The sequence below is a fragment of the Aquarana catesbeiana genome, linkage group LG10, assembly GCF_042186555.1.
Source record: "Aquarana catesbeiana isolate 2022-GZ linkage group LG10, ASM4218655v1, whole genome shotgun sequence".
Classification (NCBI taxonomy): domain Eukaryota; kingdom Metazoa; phylum Chordata; class Amphibia; order Anura; family Ranidae; genus Aquarana; species Aquarana catesbeiana.
Genome location: NC_133333.1, coordinates 48,431,284 through 48,454,422, shown reverse-complemented (window position 1 = coordinate 48,454,422; position 23,139 = coordinate 48,431,284). Strand labels below are relative to the sequence as shown.

General features: G+C 45.7%; 1 pseudogene; it reads left to right on the top strand.

The window, feature by feature from the left end:
- LOC141109839 (solute carrier family 41 member 1-like) overlaps positions 1 to 22,918 on the top strand; it is a 132,389-nt pseudogene extending 109,471 nt beyond the window's left edge.
- The last annotated feature ends 221 nt before the right edge of the window (positions 22,919 to 23,139 follow it).

The window sequence follows — 23,139 nt, the reverse complement described above, 5'->3', positions numbered from 1 at the left end:
CATCATAATCCCCCCTTCACCAAATGATTTGGACCAGTGCACAAAGCAAGGTCAATAAAGACACAGATGTGCAAGTTTGGGGTGGAGGAACTTGACTGGCCTGCACAGAGTCCTAACCTCAACCCGATAGTGTTGAAAGAACAAGAGCAAGTAATGTAAAGTTGCTTTCTATACTGTAAATTATATACTGTATGCATTACATCTATCTATCCAGCAGGTGGCACTGTAGTGTGTATCTATGGTAATGTAATCAGAGGAAGTGTTATCTCTCTGTGTATGTAGTTCCTGCCTTGTTACTATTCCATGATGGACATACTGTAAGATATGTTCTTCAATCCTCCATAAAAGCAAAGCTATTGCTGCAAACAAAATGCTTCCAGTGCATGATTTCAATACTCTACACAACAGATAGAACACTTTTGGGATGAATTAGAGTGGAGACTGCGAGCCAGGCCTTCTCGTCCACATCAGTGCCTGTCCTCACAAATACACTTCTGGAAGAATGGTCAAACATTCCCATACACACACTCCTAAACCTTGTAGACAGCCTTCCCACAAGAGTTGACGCTGTTATAGCTGCAAAGGGTGGGCCAACTCGTTATTGAACCCTAAGGATTAAGACTGGGATGCCATTAAAGTTCGTGTGCGTGTAAAGGTAGGGATCCCAATACTTTGACAATATAGTGTATATATTTACCAGTATTTTATTAGAATAAAAAAATGCGCATAACATAAAATGAATGGCTAACAACGTTTGTATTACAATGATCCTCTATGGAGAGGTTCTCCATATCTGACATTTCAGATCTTGTAGAGAATTTCCATACAGGTACGTTCAAACAAGTCCATGTTGGGGCAAGAGTATGCTCGTATGCAGTAAGCAGGAACGCAGTTGATTACTTTCCCTGCTCTTGGACCTGGAAGCGTCCAGATAGATATGCGGGTCATTAAGTGCTCACAAGGATGCAAAGGAATGCACACATCTGAATGACGGTGCAGGATGTGAGCACAGGATCAAAATGCTTGGAACCCAGACTGGCCTTGATGGTCCTGCTGGACATCTGATGCTGCTCCCTGCTCCCAGCAGGACCGGCATGGCTAGTCTGGTCTGGACTGTAAGCCTTTTGTTTTCATGCACCTAGGATGTATTTGGTTAATATAAACTATAGGTTTTGACACCACGCACTTTAGCTCATTGCATTAATGCAGGACATTGCAGGACGTTAATGCAGTGCATTGGGTGAACGGGCCCTCACTGCACCAGCCTGCTCGGGGACAGTTAACTTTTACAACCTACAGTGCTACTACACCCTTTGAAATGTCAATAATGTACCTCGCTTAGCCATAGAACATATCAGGGGCATGAACCAAGCTAAGAATGAAAATGGTCCTTGTGCTATATTGCAGGTTCTGGCACATAGGTCAAGCCTTCAGACTATGTCAGAGCGATAAGATTACAAATATTTCCCAAACCTGGGCAGGATGGGGCGATGAGAGCTCTGCTTGGTCTGCATCTGAAGTCTCTGCTTCTTGTTTACAATTTAATGAGCAAAGAGTAAGGCTTTTTAAAGTTTAGTTACAATTTAATAAGAACTTCATAAAAAAAAAAAAAAAAAAGTAAGCTTTGGCACTAAATAGCTTGCAAACAACTTGTCGTTTCTCTTTAATGATTTTGGTGAAATGTAACACTTCATTCTTCTGATATTCACTGAACATCTGTAACACTGAGATTCTCCAAATCAAAACAAACATATAAAAAAAGAGTTTCATTAAATCCAATTATATCCCCTTCAAAAAATACTCAAGGGACCCTCCGCTGAAACAGCTGCAGATCAATAGAGCTGTTCCCAGACATAAACAGGTTTACCCAAATCAAATCTCCATTTATCCAGGGGCTGTTCTAAAATAAGATTACTGAATTTAAGGGTACATGTACTGAATATACAGGCTGCTAGGGTGGCTTCTTTTTAAAATGTTGGTTGCTTGGCTGCCATGTTGATCCAATTAAAAAAAAAGTATCTAAGATGTGCTGGAACTTTTATGTGAGTTCATACAAAGTAGTGAGAGGGAGAAAAAAAAACATATTTGTAGAGCTCACTGGCTCAGGTTAGTCTGCTTACAGCAGACAAGCCTACCCAGCAGTGGCGGCCTGTCCATAGGGGGCGCTGCCCCCCAATCCATACGCCAGACCCTAATCTACATGCAGGGCACCAGAGGCATGGATTTCAATGTTTTTTTTTTTTTTTTTTTCAGCACATGATTAGAGCCTGAGGCTTTATTTTGCTTCAAAAAAGGGTGGGCTTGGGGTGCACCCTGGACCCACCCAGTTGTGTGACAATATCAAATTAATATTCGCTATTATCTACTTGATTATCCTCCTGGCCAATCAGGAAGTGGGTCCTGAGACTGGATTGGCCAAGAGCCTTGGGATCGGATCAGGACCCACTTCCTGTTCGGCCTGGAGGAGAAGCAATGGCCCCGGAGCGAGGAGCAGCAGCCCTACCTCGAATCCTTATCATCTTCCTCCTAAGGTAAGGAGGCCTCTGTCCATTTCCCACTGGGGGGGGTGGGGGGTGGTGGCATTGGTTTGCACCCCCCCCAAAACCCCAAAATATTGAGCACCAGCCACCACTGGTACCCAGCAGGTTACCAGAAATAAAATCATTTAAGACCCGTGCTCAAATTCAAGCCCCTAGTTTAGCAATTAAAGTGTCATTAAACCCAGACTATTCATAGTTTGTTATAAAATTTTGTAAACCGGGAATTTTTCTCCTTCATTGATGTGCGCTGATGAGGGACTGATAGGCTGTACTGATGGGCTACGCTGATGGGCACTGAAGGGCACTAATAGGTAGGACTCATATGTGGCACTGATGATGAGGCACTGATTGGAAGCACTGGTGGGCACTGATAGGCAGCACTGGTAGGTGGTACTGGTGAGCACTGGGAGGTAACACAGATGAGGTGGTGGTGGCTCTCTGTGTGAGGGACCAATGTCCCTTTGACAGTAGCCGGTGATCTTTTTTTTTTTTTGTTTCTCCTTGCCATTAGCGTGAGGAGAAAAAATAGCTGTTTACATCACGTGATCAGCTGTCATTGGCTGACAGCTGATCATGTGGTAAGGGGGTCGGGATCGGCCCCTTTCTCCGATCTATGATCAGCCAAGTCTCCTCGACTTGCTGATCAGAGCATGCCCCGCAGGCCGCTCGAGCACGGTAGGACATACATGGACGTCCTCCCGACAATTTAGGCCCACGCTCTAGCCATCTTTCGGCTATAACATGGCTGGCAAAGTGTTTAAAATTGTGTATGCCAGTTGATTAGCGACAAATTATAGTACCTAAAATTCTCCACAGGTGAAGCTTTAAAAGCCTTTACAAGTTACCAGTTTAGAATTTGAGGTTTGGTGCTAGAAAAGGGTATCCCTCCACCCCTGTGATGCAGTCGGAAGTGATGGAGTGTGTTGGGGTGTGGCTCTGCTGGTGACTGGAGGTGAAATTAGAACCAGAAGTGATACGGCGGAGGTGTCTGATGGTTCTGGAGGTGGTGAGACAGTTGGGAAATTACTGTACATTCCCTGATGCCAGTATTCACCACTGGTGTGTGTTATCTTTTGGTTTTAATTTGCAAGTGGCTTTTATTAATGAATTAATGTGTATTAGTTTACTGCACCATTGGAGGTTATGCCTTGTATTTCCATATACATTGTGATTAGGGATGAGCTTCGTGTTCGAGTCGAACCCATGTTCGACTCGAACATCGGCTGTTCGATCGTTCGCCGAATTGCGAACGTTATGGGCCGTTCGCGCTAAATTCGTGTGGCGCGTCACGGCCCATAATTCACTGCGGCATCGCAGTGCATTGCTGGCTGATGATTGGCCAAGCATGCACTATGACCCGCATGCTTGGCCAATCACAGCGCCGTCAGTAGAGAGAGCTGTAATTGGCCAAAGCCAGGGTGGCTTTGGCCAATTATGGCTCAGGGGATTTAGTACACACCCCACACTATATAAGGCCGCCTGCACGGCGGCCCTGTGTAGTGTGTGTTCCGGTGTGCTGAGAGATAGAGAGAGAGAGAGACAGTGTCATTTGATTTGAGTTAGATAGATTAGGCAGAACAGTCAGTCAGTTAGCTGCACTTACAGTGTATTGTGTATATATATGCATCCCAGGTGTTGCATATATATATATACACTGTATTCAGTTTAGCTAGATCCGTTCCTGTTATCTTCTATCTAGACTATTTACATTTAATGCAGTGCGTCCTGCTCACAGTGTTCAGCTAGATCCGTTCCTGCTATTTACATTTAGTGCAGTGCGTCCTGCTCACAGTGTTCAGCTAGATCCGTTCCTGTTATCTTCTAGACTATTTACATTTAGTGCAGTGCGTCCTGCTCACAGTGTTCAGCTAGATCCGTTCCTGCAATTTACATTTAGTGCAGTGCGTCCTGCTCACAGTGTTCAGCTAGATCCGTTCCTGCTATTTACATTTAGTGCAGTGCGTCCTGCTCACAGTGTTCAGCTAGATCCGTTCCTGCTATTTACATTTAGTGCAGTGCGTCCTGCTCACAGTGTTCAGCTAGATCCGTTCCTGCTATTTACATTTAGTGCAGTGCGTCCTGCTCACAGTGTTCAGCTAGATCCGTTCCTGTTATCTTCTAGACTATTTACATTTAGTGCAGTGCGTCCTGCTCACAGTGTTCAGCTAGATCCGTTCCTGTTATCTTCTAGACTATTTACATTTAGTGCAGTGCGTCCTGCTCACAGTGTTCAGCTAGATCCGTTCCTGTTATCTTCTAGACTATTTACATTTAGTGCAGTGCGTCCTGCTCACAGTGTTCAGCTAGATCCGTTCCTGTTATCTTCTAGACTATTTACATTTAGTGCAGTGCGTCCTGCTCACAGTGTTCAGCTAGATCCGTTCCTGTTAAATTCCTACTGACAGGCAGGCTTGTCTGGTTACAGTATATAAAGCTACCTGAAGAAAATTACAGGTGTTCTATTTGATCCTATTAGTACCACGGTCAGGCAGCTAGACTATTTACATTTAGTACAGTGCGTCCTGCTCACAGTGTTCAGCTAGATCCGTTCCTGTTAAATTCCTACTGACAGGCAGGCTTGTCTGGTTACAGTATATAAAGCTACCTGAAGAAAATTACAGGTGTTCTATTTGATCCTATTAGTACCACGGTCAGGCAGCTAGACTATTTACATTTAGTACAGTGCGTCCTGCTCACAGTGTTCAGCTAGATCCGTTCCTGTTATCTTCCTACTGACAGGCAGGCTTGTCTGGTTACAGTATATAAAGCTACCTGAAGAAAATTACAGGTGTTCTATTTGATCCTATTAGTACCACGGTCAGGCAGCTAGACTATTTACATTTAGTACAGTGCGTCCTGCTCACAGTGTACAGCTAGATCCGTTCCTGTTATCTTCCTACTGACAGGCAGGCTTGTCTGGTTACAGTATATAAAGCTACCTGAAGAAAATTACAGGTGTTCTATTTGATCCTATTAGTACCACGGTCAGGCAGCTAGACTATTTACATTTAGTACAGTGCGTCCTGCTCACAGTGTTCAGCTAGATCCGTTCCTGTTATCTTCCTACTGACAGGCAGGCTTGTCTGGTTACAGTATATAAAGCTACCTGAAGAAAATTACAGGTGTTCTATTTGATCCTATTAGTACCACGGTCAGGCAGCTAGACTATTTACATTTAGTACAGTGTGTCCTGCTCACAGTGTTCAGCTAGATCCGTTCCTGTTATCTTCCTACTGACAGGCAGGCTTGTCTGGTTACAGTATATAAAGCTACCTGAAGAAAATTACAGGTGTTCTATTTGATCCTATTAGTACCACGGTCAGGCAGCTAGACTATTTACATTTAGTACAGTGCGTCCTGCTCACAGTGTACAGCTAGATCCGTTCCTGTTATCTTCCTACTGACAGGCAGGCTTGTCTGGTTACAGTATATAAAGCTACCTGAAGAAAATTACAGGTGTTCTATTTGATCCTATTAGTACCACGGTCAGGCAGCTAGACTATTTACATTTAGTACAGTGCGTCCTGCTCACAGTGTTCAGCTAGATCCGTTCCTGTTATCTTCCTACTGACAGGCAGGCTTGTCTGGTTACAGTATATAAAGCTACTTGAAGAAAATTACAGGTGTTCTATCCCAGCTTAGTGCAGCTACAGGCCATTAGTATGTCTGGAAGGCCAAGAAGGAGAGGCAGACAGTCACAAGCCAATAAGAGAGGGCAAGCAGGCTCTGTGTCTAGTGCTGGTCGTGGAGACGGTGCATCCTCATCAGCACGTGGCCATGGGACACGCTTGGCCTTTTTTTCGGCAGCTGGCCGCGTTGAGCCGCAACATGCGGAAGACTTGGTCGAGTGGATGACCAAGCCGTCCTCATCCTCCTCATCCTCTCTCACCCATGCCCAGGGTGCTTTGTCTGGCAAAGCAGCGGCTTCTTCCCTCAGCTCAATGTCATCAGTGACTCCTTCCCTAGCTCCACCATGTCCTCATGAGGATTCCCTCGAACTGTTTGACCACAGTGTTGGGTACATGCTCCAGGAGGATGCCCAGCGTTTGGAAGGCTCTGATGACGATACTGAGCTCGATGAAGGCAGTAACATGAGCGTGGACAGAGGGGGTGCCCAAGAAGGACAGCAATCTGGCAGTCATGCTCCCCCTGCTGCAGCATACTGCCAGGTTTGCTCCAGTGATGAGGAGGGAGGGGATGATGAGGTCACTGACTCAACGTGGGTGCCTGATAGGAGAGAGGAGGAGGAGGAGGAGGAGGAGGAGGAGGAGGCGGCAGCACATCACCAACGAGGCAGGATGCCCTCCAGGGGCCAGCCTAAGGGCAGCACATTGACTGCATCACACCCCAAAGCTCCACATGTGCAGGGCGCTGCAGTCTCTGCGCGTTATTCAAAAAGTTCTTTGGTGTGGGCCTTTTTTGAGACGAGTGCATCAGATCGCACCGCTGCTATTTGCAACATATGTCTCAAGCGTATCTCGCGTGGCCAAAACATCTCCCGCTTGGGTACCACATGCTTGACCAGACATATGTTGACCTGCCATGCAGTTCGTTGGCAAGCGTATCTAAAAGACCCACACCAAAGAACAAAGAGGATCTCTCCTTGCTCCTCATCAGCTGAGATTTCCAACCCCACTAGACCTTCAGTCCTCTCTGAGACCTGCAGTGAGAGGAATGAAGGTGTAGAATTAGGTGTGTCACAGCCAAGTACTTGTGGGCAATCTGCTTTTGGTACACCGACGTCAGATTGTACCAGGCAAATTTCCCTGCCCCAGCTGCTGCACCGCCGAAAGAAGTTTGCTCCCAGCCATCCACATGCCCAGCGGTTGAATGCTAGCTTGGCAAAATTGCTAGCACTTCAACTGCTGCCTTTTCAGTTGGTAGACTCTGCCCCCTTCCGTGAGTTTGTGGAATGTGCGGTTCCTCAGTGGCAGGTACCCAAACGCCACTTTTTCTCACGGAAGGCGATTCCGGCTCTCTACCGGCATGTGGAAGGCAATGTCCATGCCTCGCTGGACAGGGCGGTCAGCGGTAAGGTGCATATTACCGCTGACTCATGGTCCAGCAGGCATGGACAGGGACGTTACCTAAGTTTCACGGCGCATTGGGTGACTCTGCTGGCAGCTGGGAAGGATGCAGGACAAGGTGCAGTAGTGTTGGAGGTTGTTCCGCCACCACGCCTCCAAAATGCTGATTGTGACACACCTCTCTCCTCCACCCCCTCCTCTTCTTCTTCCTCCATGGCCTCTTCCTCGGAACCAGCGGTGCTCCGTAGGCGTTCAAGGGGCTACGCAAGTACGCAGGCCAAAAGATGCCATGCGGTGCTTGAGCTGGTGTGCTTGGGGGACAGGAGCCACACTGGGGCAGAGGTTCTGTCAGCTCTGCAGGGGCAGGTTCAGAGGTGGTTGACGCCACGCCAACTTAAGGCAGGAATGGTGGTTTGCGACAATGGCACCAACCTCCTCTCTGCCCTCCGACAGGGACAAATGACCCATGTGCCCTGTTTGGCTCACGTCCTTAACTTGGTGGTGCAGCGGTTCTTGGGCAGGTACCCGGGCTTACAGGATGTCCTGAGGCAGGCCAGGAAAGTCTGTGTGCATTTCCGCCGGTCATATAATGCCAGTGCTCGGCTGACGGACCTCCAAAAGGAGTTTAACCTGCCCAAGAACCGCCTAATCTGTGACATGCCCACCAGGTGGAACTCAACGTTGGCCATGCTGCAGCGGCTGCACACGCAGCAGAGGGCCATCAATGAGTACCTGTGCGACTATGGCACCAGGACAGGGTCAGGGGAGCTTGGTTTTTTTTCCCCACGCCAGTGGGCCATGATCAGGGATGCATGCACTGTCCTGTCACCATTCGAGGAGGCCACAAGGATGGTGAGCAGTGACAGTGCATGCATCAGTGACACTGTCCCCCTTGTCCACCTGTTGGAGCACACGCTGCGTGGAATAATGGACAGGGCACTTGAGGCAGAACAGAGGCAAGAAGAGGAGGACTTCCTTAGCTCTCAAGGCCCCCTTTATCCAGACAGTGTTCCTGCGTGCCCGCCGATCACACAGGAAGAGGAGGAGGAGGAAGAGGAGGAGGAGGAAGATTGTGTCAGTATGGAGGTGGAGCCTGGCACTCAGCATCAGCAGCAGTCTTTAAGGGATCAGTCCCAAGAAACACATGGACTTGTACGTGGCTGGGAGGAGGTGGCTGCGGACCATGTCGTTCTTAGTGACCCAGAGGACTCCGGACCAAATGCCTCAGCAAACCTACGCTGCATGGCCTCCCTGATCCTGCAAAGCCTGCGTAAGGATCCTCGTATTCGTGGTATCAAGGAGAAGGACCAATACTGGCTGGCAACCCTCCTTGATCCACGTTACAAGGGTAAGGTTGCGGACCTTATCTTGCCATCGCAGAGGGAGCAGAGGATGAAACATCTTCGGGAGGCCTTGCAGAAAGGTCTGTGCAACGCGTTCCCAGAGACTGGGAGGTTACAAACTCCTGTTTCTGGACAACGTGTTGCTGAGGCTTCGGTCAGTCAAAGAAGGAGCGGTGGAGAAGGTGGCCGTCTGACCGATGCGTTCAGACAATTTTTTGGTCCGCAGCCCCAAGGTATGATCGGTTCCAGCAACCATCGCCAGCGTCTGTTTTACATGGTGCAGGAATACCTAGGGGCAAGATCAGACTTGGACACCTTTCCCACCGAAAATCCTCTGGGTTACTGGGTCTTGAGGATGGATCACTGGCCAGAGCTTGCACAGTATGCAATTGAGCTACTGGCCTGTCCTGCATCCAGCGTTCTTTCGGAACGCACATTCAGTGCTGCTGGAGGCGTGGTAACCGATCACAGGGTGCGTCTGTCCACCGACTCGGTCGATCGGCTGACCTTCATAAAAATGAATGAGTCTTGGATCACCACCAGCTACCAAGCACCTGATGCTGATGTAACCGAATAATTTTTTTTGAAATCTCAGATCCCTTCAAAGACTGCCTATGCTGATGCTGAGTGACTATCCCTGAGTAATTATCCTCTTCCTCCTCAATCATCACGCTGATAGCTTGTAAGAACATTTTTGGTTCTGGGCGCCACCACCAGTGCCTAAGGCACAATTTTTCAGCCCCTGTTTAACAGGGGCGTGTAATTACAATTTTTGATGTAATACTTTGCAGCAGGGCTCGTTCCTGCATTCCAACTAGAGTGTCTGTGAGGGGTTGCAGTGTTGTGGCACCAGCACCAGTGCCTAGGGCCCAATTTTTCTGCCCCTGTCTAACAGGGGCGTGTAATTACAATTTTTGATGCAATACTTTGCAGCAGGGCTCGTTCCTGCGTTCCAACTAGAGTGTCTGTGAGGGGTTGCAGTGTTGTGGCACCAGCACCAGTGCCTAAGGCCCAATTTTTCTGCCCCTGTCTAACAGGGGCGTGTAATTACAATTTTTGATGCAATACTTTGCAGCAGGGCTCGTTCCTGCGTTCCAACTAGAGTGTCTGTGAGGGGTTGCAGTGTTGTGGCACCAGCACCAGTGCCTAAGGCCCAATTTTTCTGCCCCTGTCTAACAGGGGCGTGTAATTACAATTTTTGATGCAATACTTTGCAGCAGGGCTCGTTCCTGCGTTCCAATTAGAGTGTCTGTGAGGGGTTGCAGTGTTGTGGCACCAGCACCAGTGCCTAAGGCCCAATTTTTCTGCCCCTGTCTAACAGGGGCGTGTAATTACAATTTTTGAAGCAATAATTTGCAGCAGGGCTCGTTCCTGCGTTCCAACTAGAGTGTCTGTGAGGGGTTGCAGTGTTGTGGCACCAGCACCAGTGCCTAAGGCCTAATTTTTCAGCTCCTGTTCAACAGGGGCATGTAATTACAATTCTTGATCTAATATTTCACAGCAGGGCCCTGTGAGGGCTTACAGTGTTGTGGCCACAGCAACACCTAAGGCCCAAATTTCTGCTGAGTATATAGGGCAGGACCCTACTTTCAAACATCTAACTTACAAACGACTCCTACTTGCAAACGGAAGGAGACAACAGGAAGTGAGATGAAATCTACCCCTAGGAAGGGAAATTCTCTCCTGTAAGAGTTAATATGGGAAAACAATTTCTCCTTTCCACTGATGCTTTCCAATCCTTGTTCCACAAAAAAACCCAAATTTTCAAAAAACATTTTTCATTGGGACAAAAAAGTGAGGTGAAATCTTCTGAAGAGGAGGAAAGACAGCAAAACAAATGTCACAGGGGTGATAACCCTTCCCTATGTTTTCCAAAAAGCTTAGAAAAGATTTTTTGGCTGGAGCTAAACACGTTAAAAATGTTCAAAATTACAAACAGATTCTACTTAACAACAAACCTACAGTCCCTGTCTTGTTTGCACCGCCTGTATACTGCTGTTCAGAGTATATAGGGCCTGGTGGCCCCACAGCTTTCCTTATTTTAATTTGGGTGCGGGGTTCCCCTTAATATCCATACAAGACCCAAAGGGCCTGGTAATGGACTGGGGGGTACCCATGCCGTTTGTCTCACTGATTTTCATCCATATTGCCATGACCCGACATGACATTAAACCCGCAAGCAGTTTTAAATGAGATTTTTTCCTTTAAAAATGACATTTGGTGCAGGGACTGTTCTAAACATGGGAAACATGCGTCACTTTACAGGCATACTATAGACACCCCCCAGGTACGATATTTAAAGGAATATTTCACTTTTTTTTTTTTACTTTAAGCATCATTAAAATCACTGCTCCCGAAAAAACGGCCGTTTTTAAAAGTTTTTTTTGCATTGATACATGTCCCCTGGGGTAGGACCCGGGTCCCCAAACCCTTTTTAGGACAATACCATGCAAATTAGCCTTTAAAATGAGCACTTTTGATTTCGAACGTTCGAGTCCCATAGACGTCAATGGGGTTCTAACGTTCGTGCGAACTTTCGGTCCGTTCGCGGGTTCTGGTGCGAACCGAACCGGGGGGTGTTCGGCTCATCCCTAATTGTGATAACTCATGAGCCGGTTGGAGATGTGATCCAGTGACAAGATATCCTGCAGTCAATGTGTATGTTTACACATAGTCATGAGAATGGGTGGCATTGTGCTCCGGTGAGTCTTTTCCGGAGAGATCTCTCCTCTGTTTACAAGCCATTACCGGCTTGTCAAGGATCTGACCAAACCATTTTCCGTTTGATCAGATGCTTTGGAGGCCAAACTGGAATTAACAAAATCCTTGTTGCTTCCAGTCTCTCATGTCAAAGACTGGGAGGAACAACAAATGTTCCTCTTACTGTGTCTGGGGACTCTAATCTGACGGTCACATTTGTACTGGGCTCCCCAGTGGGACGAGAGAGCCTGAGAAGGGTGGCTCGTGACAGAGGTGTACCCCTTTTTGACACCTGTAAAAGTGCTCAAGTGGCTGTTTGCTTTGTAGGGAGTCAGGCTTGGGCCCTTCCTACTTTACTCCTGTTGCAGGGCCCTTTATTACGGTCCTACAGTGGATCCCTTTCACATGTTCTGCAGTAGATCTGGTAGAGCCGCCACTGGTGTCAGTAGGACTATGAAATAGTGTCAGTCAGTAGAGCAGTGGACATGGTCAGTAGGGCAAAGGTCTGGATTAATAGGGCAGTGGATGGGGTCAGTCGTTTTTATTTCTCATTACTTTTTAAAAAATTTTACGAGCCCTGTTGGGCAGCTTTGGTGAGATCGCAGGGGCTTAAATAGACCTCTGATGTTTTACCTTTGAGGACACAGTCTCAGCTGCACAGAATGAATGGACAGGAATAGCTCTGTACAGAGCTTCCCGTTCATTTACAAACTGAAGCATAGTAAACCATTTACTAACCTTCAGTTATGAATAAACAGTGTGTGACCAGTACTGATCACTCACAGTGTCCATTAAGAAAAGAAAGAGGTCAGCAAATGACTTGGTTACTGGCCCATTCCCCTACTCTCCATCCTGAAAGCATCCCCTGTAGAAGCCAGTGGGGGAGAGAGGAAGCCAGCAGCTCTGCAGGCATAGGGAGGGGTGGCCCAGGCAGCACACGGGCCCAGGGGCAGCAGGAAACAAGTAACCTATTCAACAAACAAGTAACCCGGCTCAAGGAGTTTTGTCCACACAATACAGATTTAAATACACTGACAAACTGAAGCTTAACTCCAGCTAACACGTCATAATCAGTTACAGCAAACAGTTTCTTTTCCTTTTGGAAAGGTTTTACATCAATAAAAGCTGATTATTGTAAGCACCCCTGTCAGTGGTAGAGAATGCATTTTCGGGCCAGAAAGCAAGACTTGGCAAGAGCAGCCTGGAGGAGCAGGAGCCGGAGTCCAGGGGGTGGAGCCGAGAAGCGGACCAATGACTCTTTGTAAACCTCAATGGATCAGGGCACCAGCCTGCATAGGAGGGGTGTCGCAGCAGAGTGGCTTGTAGAAGAACTAGTCCCTACATTATCCTCCTGGCTCCTGCAGCCACTGAAAGCCTGCTTTTCCTCCTCTCCATCCTGCAGTCATTCAGCAGCTGCAGGAGCCAGGAGGATAATGGAGGAGATTTTTTCTATAAAACGCTCCTCCCCTCCTATCCATGAGTAGACAAATCTGACAGGGGAGATGCAGGGGCCTCTTGAATTGTGGGGCCAGATCGCAGTTGCGACTCCTGCGAACCCCATAGTTATGCCCCTGGGTTGACCTAAAAATCCAAGACACCAAGAAGTACTTGCAAGTATCACTTTTTAGCTCTCCAAGTACCCTAGAAACCCCACAATTCAAGCACTTAATTAGCATATATCAATGTTCAACTCTGCAGTCAAGTCCTAGAATGATAAAGGCTACTCAATGGTGTCCTCTTGTCCTTTGGGGCACCTATGAGGCACAAGTAGTACCTCCAGGCTATATGAAGCTTTCTTTCTGATGTAGCTACAACTTATGTTTAGGTTTTGCACTAAGCAGAGTACTTTTTTAAAATTTATTTCACAATGCTCTATAATCGGGATATGACGCTTCCAAAAACATCTCTTGTGGTTTAAATGCTGACCCATTAATCTCATATTTATTCCCTCAACGTTGCTTCGCTTTTTATTTGTTGAATTTCCGTCGCTCTTTTTCAGCATTTCTTGCTGATATTGACATATTACGAGCCTGCAGGGAAAGAAACTGTTCAGTTATTATCCAATAACCTGGCTCCATTCTCAATGACACAATTTTCTAAGAAGTAATTACTGGCTATTCGCCTTATTTTATAGCACTCAGGACTACTGGGGATCCTTGCCAAATACAGACATGGCAGGAACTTTCTGCACAAATGACTTCATCATTGTCCAGCCAGAAAGTCCTCCCTAGTGCAGCTGCTAATGTAATATCTCTCATTTATCTTATAAATGATCGCCAAACATCTTGTTCCTTATTCAGGAACATGCCGTGCATTTTACTGCAGCGCTCACTGTAACAGGCCCCATTGATCTTGCCTTGGCATAAATGTGATGGGCTCCAGTACACCGGGACAGCTGCTTTACTTGCAGGAGCTTTGAGTCTAATGATATAATAGAAGATCAATATGGCACATAATCTGAGGTACAGGTATAAAGATCCATTATTCAGAATGTTCACAACGCTAGAGAGACAAAAAGAGCGATTCAGTGCTACTGTTGAGTAATAGGGTGAGGCACGGTGACTTACTGGTTTTGCCATGCTGAGGTTATTTGTTAATCCCACCAGGGGCATCATTTGCCATTCTTTGTGGGTTTCTTCTAGGTATTTTAATTTCTCTCATAATTCAAAAATGTCCTATCAGTTAAAAAGGACAACAATCTCTTGTTTATAAAAGAAAAAGTCTATTCAAGTGTATGTTCTTAACTCAAAAAAGTACCTTCTATTGCTCTCAACCTCCTCCAAATCTCCATATTACATTTTTTGGACTCCCTGTTAGAGGGTGGCTTTATTCGTTTATTATCCATGGTCCCACTTTATGTAGGAACATAGTCACTATCTTGCTTGTTCCTGAGATGGACTAGTGATTATTGACTATGGGATTTGTAGTGTGCATAGAGAAGTGTACATCACGGCAACTAACGTGCAACGTTCGCTTTAAACAAATGGAAGTAAAGAAGGGAAGCAGAGGTTCATGACATTATCGAGGACATTACAAGTAGAGTTGGGCAAATGGTTCGGGCCGAACATCGCCTGTTCACCCGTTCAGTGAACACCTGAATATGCAGGGCATTTAGCAGGTGTTCAACCCTCACAACGTCCTGCAATGCGCTGTGCAGTGCATTCTGAGCCATGACCGGGCAAAGCTTTGCCCAATCAGGATGCAGTGAATAGCTGGTTAAGGAGTGGGTCGGGAAGCTGGCCCCAGCATCCTTAACAATCGATGAGTCATCTGCTGTCAATGGGCTTCCCCGCTGACAGCTGAATAAGAAAAAGGAAATGGGGGGAGCGACCACCCTCTCCCCTCCTGAACCATACCAGGCCACATGCCCTCAACATGGGGGGTGCTTTAGGGCAGGGGGGCTCTGCCCCCCCCCTCAAAGCACTTTGTTGATGGGGACAAGGGCCTCATCCCCACAACCCTGAACTGTGGTTGTGGAGTGTCTGCGGGTGGGGGGCTTATCGGAATCTGGAAGCCACCTTTAACACCTGGGCCCCAGAACCCCCCCATACCCCCATATGAATAATTATGGGTTACATACCCCTACCCATTCACAAAAAAGTGTCAAAAAGTAATAAAAACAGAGACCACTTTTGACAATTTCTTTTATTAAAAAATAAGAGTGTCCCCTGATGCAGATCCATCATTGATCATGACGCCCCCGCCGGACCAAATAAAGAAAAAAAAAATGCTCCGCTTTTATCCAAGGCAAACCATCGAATGCCTGACTTGCCGTTTCACAGTTCTTATATAGGTAAGGGGCGGAGCCACCTGGCGACATCACCTGGTGGCACCACCCCTTGTGATGTCATGGACATGCTGGTTCGGTGACATCATAAGTGGGCAGTGCCACCAAACGGCAAGACAGGCATTCAATGGTTTGCCTTCATTGACAGCGGAGTGTTTTTTATATTTTATTATATGTTTCTGTGCTGTAAAAAAATAAGACAAAAATAAATAATTTCAGAACTTCCCCCACCTTTTAATGTGACCTATAAACTGTACAACTCAGTTAAAAAACAAACTGAAATCTTTTAGGATGGGGAAGTAAAAATAAAAAAATAAAATGTGTGGTTGCATAAGTGTGCACACCCTCTTATAACTGGGGATGTAGCTGTGTTCAGAAGTAAGCAATCACACTCAAACTCATGTTAAATAAGAGTCAGTACACACCTGCCATCATTTAAAGTGCCCCTTTTTAAACCCAAATAAAGATCAGCTGTTCTAGTAGGTCTTTCCTGGCATTTTCCTAGTCACATCCTACAGCAAAAGCCATGGTCCACAGACAGCTTCCAAAACATCAGAGGGATCTCATTGTTAAAAGGTATCAGTCAGGAGAAGGGTACAAAAAAATTTCCAAGGCATTAGATACACCATGGAACGCAGTGAAGACAGTCATTAAGTGGAGAAAATTTGCCACAACAGTGAATGGACAAGAACTGGACATCCCTCCAAAATTGATGAAAAGACAAGAAGAAAACTGGTCAGGGAGGCTGCCAAGAGGCCTACAGCAACATTAAAGGAGCTGCAGGAATATCTGGCAAGTACTGGCTGTGTGGTACATGTGACAACAATCTCCCGTATTCTTCATATGTCTGGGCTATGGGGTAGAGTGGCAAGACTGAAGCCTTTCCTTACGGAGAAAAACATCCAAGCCTGGCTAAATTTTGCAAAAACACATCTGAAGTCTCCCAAAAGCTTGTGGGAAAATGTGTTATGGTCTGATAAAACCAAGGTTTAACTTTTTGGCCATAATTCCAAAAGATATGTTTGGCTCAAAAACAACACTGCACATCACCAAAAGAACACCATACCCACTGTGAAGCATGGTGGTGGCAGCATCAAGCTTTGGGGCTGTTTTTCTTCAGCTGGAACAGGGGCCTTAGTCAAGGTAGAGGGAATTATAGACTGTTCCAAATACCACTCAATATTGGCACAAAACATTCAGGCTTCTGCTCGAAAGCTGAACATGAAGAGGAACTTCATCTTTCAGCATGACAACGACCCAAAGCATACATCCAGATCAACAAAGGAATGGCTTTGCCAGAAGAAGATTAAAGTTTTGGAATGGCCCAGCCAGAGCCCAGACCTGAATCCCATTGAAAATCTGTGGGGTGATCTGAAGAGGGCTGTGCACAGGAGATGTCTTCGCAATCAGATTTGGAGTGTTTTTGCAAAGAGTGGGCAAATATTGCCAAGTCAAGATGTGCCATGCTGATACACTTATACCCAAAAAGACTGAGTGCTGTAATAAAATCAAAAGGTGCTTCAACAAAGTATTCTTTATAGGGTGTGCACACTTATGCAACCATATTATTTTAGTTATTTATTTTTACTTCCCTCCACCTAAAAGATTTCAGTTTGTTGTTCAACTGAGTTGTACAGTTTATAGGTTGCATTAAAGATGGAAAAAGTTCTGAAATTATTAATCTTTCTCATGTTTTTTTACATCACAGAAACCTGACATTTTAACAGGGGTATGTAGAATTTTCATATCCACTGTACATCGGGGGACACTATTTCTTTATTTTTTAATAAAGGATTTGTCAAAAACACTCTGTTTTTATTACTTTTTGACAATTTTTTGGTGAATGGCTAGGGGTACCCCCTACTCATTCACATGGGGGGGGCAGGATCTGGTGGCCCCTTTCTTAAAAGAGGCTTCGAGATTCCAATGACCCCCCTGCCTGCAGACCCCCACAACCACAGCCCAGGGTTGTGGGCTGAGGCCCTTGTCCCCACATGAGGACAAGGTGCTTTGGGGTTGGTGGGCTCTGCACCCAACCCCCCCCCCGTGTTGAGGGAACATGGCCTGGTATGGTTCAGGAGGAGGGGGGCACTCGCTGGTCCGTCCCCCCTATTTACTGACCTGCTGTGCTGCATGCTCAGATAAGGGTCTGTCATGGATTTTGGGGGGGACCCGAGAGGACCCCACCCGTTTTTATTTTTTATATTTGGGCGTATGGCCTGGGGGGAGACCCCACGCCATTTTTTTTTTTTTTTTTTTTTCAGGAAGGTTCCAGGAAGGTTTTTTTCAACCTTTTCTCTATTGCCGGCAATGGTTTTGTATTGCCAGCAATTTAAATGTCATTTCATGCATTTTTTTTTCTTTTAGAAATTTCATTTTTGCTGCAGCATGTTCTATACATGCTACAGATGCGCCACTTTACAGGCAGACTAAGGGAACTCCCCAGGCACTATATGTAAATGAATTTTGCATTTTTATTCTTGCACCTTTAAGCATCATTAAAATCATTGCTCCTGTAAAAACAAACTTTAAAAAAAAAAATTGCAGGTCAGTACCCAGGACCTCATACCCTTTGTATTGCCAATTATTTGCATATAAGAAAATGGGGACTTTTGATTTTTCAATTTCGGGTCCCATACACTTTAATAGGGTTTTCTGTTCGGGTCAGAACTTTTTCTCCGTTCAGGAGTTCTGGTGTGAACTCCACACGGACTGGGGGTGAGGGGGGGGAACAAATAAAAAAACACGATAAACAATTTCAAGAGAAATACGTTACAGGGCCATTAAGTAATAAATCTGTATGGATTATTTTTGGAGAACAAAAATATATTTTTGTGTCACTTTTGTAATTCTGGAACTGGCATTCTTTGTTTTAGGACTAGAAGATTTATTAGCCAACCGTATAATATAATGACCCAATGCTTTTGGGATGACACATTTTCTTTCTTATTTTGGTTCAGACAAAAAAAGTAAACCTTTTTTTTTTTTTTTTTTTTTTAGCAGAAACATATGAAATGCATATCTTTTGAAATGTTCATATGTAACATGGAGATGGAGGAAGTCTTTTACATGCTCTTGTAGGCTATATGGGTCCCACAATAGTGTGTACTGAACTCTATCTGCATGAGTCACTTCTGCCAAATTTTCCAGACACCAAGAGGTATCACCAAGGTGACAGGGGAGGGATTTCCAGCACACAGCCTGTGATTTACAACCTCAGCTCTGTACCTGTCTGTGTGGTTGTGTGTCCCCGCCCCTAATCTCAGCTCTCTGCCAGCTCAGACAAACATTATAAATTCTGGACTTAGAGAAGACGTAGAGAAGAGAATACCGCAGATAAACAGGTACAACTTATGCAGGAGGATTTGTTTCATCTCTGTGTATCACTTGAGGCCAGTCACTTCACTGGGTATTTGTTTAGGCCCCTTTCACACATGTGGACCGTTCAGATCCTCCTGTCAGTTTTTTCAGGCGGATCTGAACGGTCGCTCCATAGAGCTTTATGGAGCGTCGAATGCCAGCCGTGACATGTCCGCTGACATCCGATCCGCAAAATCCAGATGGATGGATGTCCTATTTTCCATCCGTCTATCAGATCGGATGAAAACGGACAGGCGGCCCTCTCCAACCTCAAAATAAATTTCTTAAAATCAGAAGCAATGGGCATTAATCTATCTCAGTCTCTGAAGTTACAACTTCAGTCGAGCTTTAGTTTTAAATGGAATGATAAGACACTGACTTATTTGGGCACAATTATCCCAGTCCACACATCGAAGGTTTTTGAACTAAATTTCACCCCCCGTTACTAAAAAAGGTTCAAACGCTTCTCAACAAATGGAATTCTGGCCTACACTCGTGGTTTGGCCGCTGCAACATTCTTAAAATGAGTATACTTCCTAAATTCTTATACCTCCTACAGGCATTACCCATCCACATCCCATCTAATTATTTTCAGCAGGTACGAAAAGTATTCTCTGAATTTATCTGGGCCCACAAAAACTCCCGACTGAAGAGATCCCAACTCACAATGCCAAAGCAGTATGGAGGTTTGGCAGTACCTGACATACACAAATATTATAGGACGGTCCACCTCAGCAGACTGGTCGATTGGTGCAGACACAGGTCCTTAAAACTGTGGACCCAGCTTGAACAAGAGCTCCATGGTGCTATGACTCCCTTCCCAATGCTGTAAAGTCTCACCCACTGATAGGCCAGACTGCGAGGGTGTGCTCCCTTCTGTTTAAAAAAGGATCCTTCTCATCTGCGACTTTGCCAATGTTCCCGATATTGGGTAACCCATGTTTTTCACCGGGATATCAGGATGAATCCTTTAAACACCTAATAGCTTCAGGCTTCACACAGGCATCGCACTTTTTGACACAGAGCAGATGGCCCTCGTTGCATGACCTAATGGACCCTTTAGGATCATTTCACCTGAAGTTTTGGAATGCCTTCCAACTTTCCTATTTCCTTAGGGCTCTTCTCCCCCCAAACAATTTCAAACAACCTCTCACCACTTTAGAGGAAATATGTTCAACAGAAGGAGCATTTCCACATACGCACTCAGATATGTATAACCTGACTCCCATGTACTAAGTTGCTTATCTGATTGGGAACGTGATATGAAACGTTCATTTAGTCCACAACAAAAACAGCGCATCATCCATCGGGATGTGGCTCAGGAAAGTAGAACAAATCAATAAATTTGAAGACCTGATCCTAACAGCACGGCACCAACCAGAATGATATTCTAAGACGTGGTCACTTTGGAACATGTTGTCTATTCTGAGGAGGGTCGCAATTTGTTTGGATGCTTGATCGCAGACTAAAAAGTAGTAGTCCAACCATAAAGTTTTTGAGATCTGTCTCCCTCACCCTTCCCCACAGGGGTTGTTGTGGGGGGGGGGGGGGTTTCTTTCACCCTCCCCCTTATTCTAACTGTTGCTTCCATTCTATCTACTCTAACTCTAATTCTTTCTGTTCTAGTTCCTTACTCTGCTTCTTTTCTTTCTTTCGTGCTCTGTGACTTCACAGTTGCACTGGCTTATTATTAAATAAAATGAGAGGAGACGGTCATATGGGAGTTTTGTACTGAACGATGCTATTTATGTTAACAATTGGACAAGTGGATGGCTTATCACCTATTTTCTTTCTTTTCCCTGATGTATTGCTTCTTGTAAGTTATGTACATATTGAAACGATTTTTATTTTTTGTCAAGGGTCCATGGACCTCTCCCTCTGAATAAATAAAAGATTTGAAAAAAAAGAAAACGGACAGGCGGTCTGTAATCATCCGATCCCCCCCCCCCATAGGGGAGAGCGGACTCTATGACAGGTCCGTCCCTGTACAGGGTGCAGAGACGGACTTGTCATCCGCCAGCTCAGCGGGGATCAACGGAGCAATCCCCACTGAGCAAGCAGAGTAGTGAAAACGGACAGCCCCATGTGAAAGGGCCTAAGGGTTTACAACCACTTTACTTTCACTTGTTGGGATAAATTGTTACTCCAGTTTGTGTGGGGAAAAAAACAAGTTTTTATTGTTCCAACTATGACAATTTCCTCTTTCTGCCCTAAAAACACAATAGGAAGTGAAATGAAATCTCTCATTGTGGGGAAAAACCTCACTTTTGACACTTGCCATCGGAACATTTTGTGTTTTTTTTTTTTTTTCTTTTTAATCTCTTCTCCCTATTCCATCTCCTGCTTGTGTGATGACAGTGATATTTTGTTTGTTTTTTTGGATTTCCCATAAAAGTGCTGGATCCATGAGGTTATAGTTTTTGTGTTGCTATCCTATCTTAAAGTGGTTCAAAAGGCAGAAGGTTTTTTTTATCTTAATGCGTAATATGCATTAACCGGTTCCCGACCGGCTCACGTACATATACTGCGGCACAATGGCACCTGTGCATGAAACCCCGTACGGGGTTCCTTTAAGCTGCATGGCGGGGGACCCGATGCGCGTGGCCGGCGGTCGCGTGCACGAGCAACAGCACAGGGATTTGTGTGTGTAAACACACGACTCCCTGTGCTGTCAGGGAAGAGGAGACATGTCATTTGTTCCTAGTAAGTAGGAACAGTGAAATGTCTCCTCTCCTACTCAGTCCTAGTTAGAACACACTTAAAGAACACACATATTTAACCCCTTGATCGGCCCCTAGTGTTAACCCCTTCCCTACCAGTGTCATTTACACAGTAATCGGTGCATTTTTATAGCACTGATCGCTCTATAATTGTCAATGGACCCAAAAGTGTGTCAAGTGTCCGATCTGTCCATCGCAATACCATTAAAAATCTCAGATCACCGCCATTACTAGTAAAGAAAATGCCATAAAAATGCCATAAATCTTTCCCTTAGATTTTTTTCCGACGGATGTTGGCTCAAACTTGTCTTGCATACATACGGTCACACAAAGTTGTCGGAAAATCCGATCGTTCTGAACGCGGTGACATAAAACACGTATGTCGGGACTATAAACGGGGCAGTAGCCAATAGCTTTCGTTTCTTCATTTATTCTGAGCATGCATGGCACTTGGTGCGTCGGATTTATGTACACACAATCGGAATTTCCGACAACGGATTTTGTTGTCAGAAAATTTTATAGCAAGCTCTCAAACTTTGTGTGTCGGAAATTCCGATGGAAAATGTGTGATGGAGCCCACACACGGTCGGAGTTTCCGACAACAAGGTCCTATCACACATTTTCCGTCGGAAAATCCGACCGTGTGTACAGGGCATCTGGTGATGATTGGACTCATCATTGCATCCAGGAAATTCGGAATAAATCCAGACAATGTGGTCACTCCCATTGCTGCTGTCTGGGGATCTGATCACCTTGTCGCTTCTGGCTGGTGTCAGCAGCACCCTTTTCAGCTACAGAGATATTTAGTAGCTCTCTCCGCTAATCTGTGTGGTCTTCATCGTCCTGACCCCGCTGTGGGTGGTGGTGGTTAAGCAATCCCCTTCCATTTCTGAAATCTGGTTGGCAGCCGGTCATTGCAGCCATGTCCATTAGCAGGAGAGTCCATTGGTGGCCTTATCCTTGACAAAACCGTAACGGATCCCAAATTCGAGGGAATGGCAGTATTAGCTCCGTTTATTAATGGTGTGGCCGGGAACCTGGTTGCTATTCAGGCTGGCCGGATCTCCACCTTCCTCCATTTCTGGAGCATGCCGGGCGTCCTACCATAAAAGATGATTAGCACTAGCCCAACCCTTTCACCACCACCTTCTCCTCCGGTGTTGATTCCAAATCAGCTCGAGTATTGTTCCTATTTGTTGTCCCTGGTCGCCTGGTCTACCTGTACACCATACACTTGTTACAAGGAGGTTACACCTTGCTCACCGTATTGTTACCTTCTACTTGCCGCCTTTATACAGGTCTGCATCTTGCGCTACGTGGCTGACCTCATTGTTCGTTCATGTGGCGGAAAAGACTGGACCCGGATAATTTTTCCATCCCATACCTCACTGCCCTCGGCGACCTGTTGGTTACCGGTTTCCCTGCCATCCACTTGGGCTAGCTTCTCACTGGTACAGAGGAGGAGGAGCTGGGTGATTAGGCCGATTCCTTCATTTTGATGTCAGTTTTTGCACTGTAGCAGAACATTAGCAGAAGATCCAGGGAAATTTATTACCAGAAGCCAACACCAAATAGAACTTGGAATTCGCCATATTTATCAGCCATATTAACAACACTGCACCGGATTTATAATGGAAAAAAATGTTTTTTATTTTTATATAA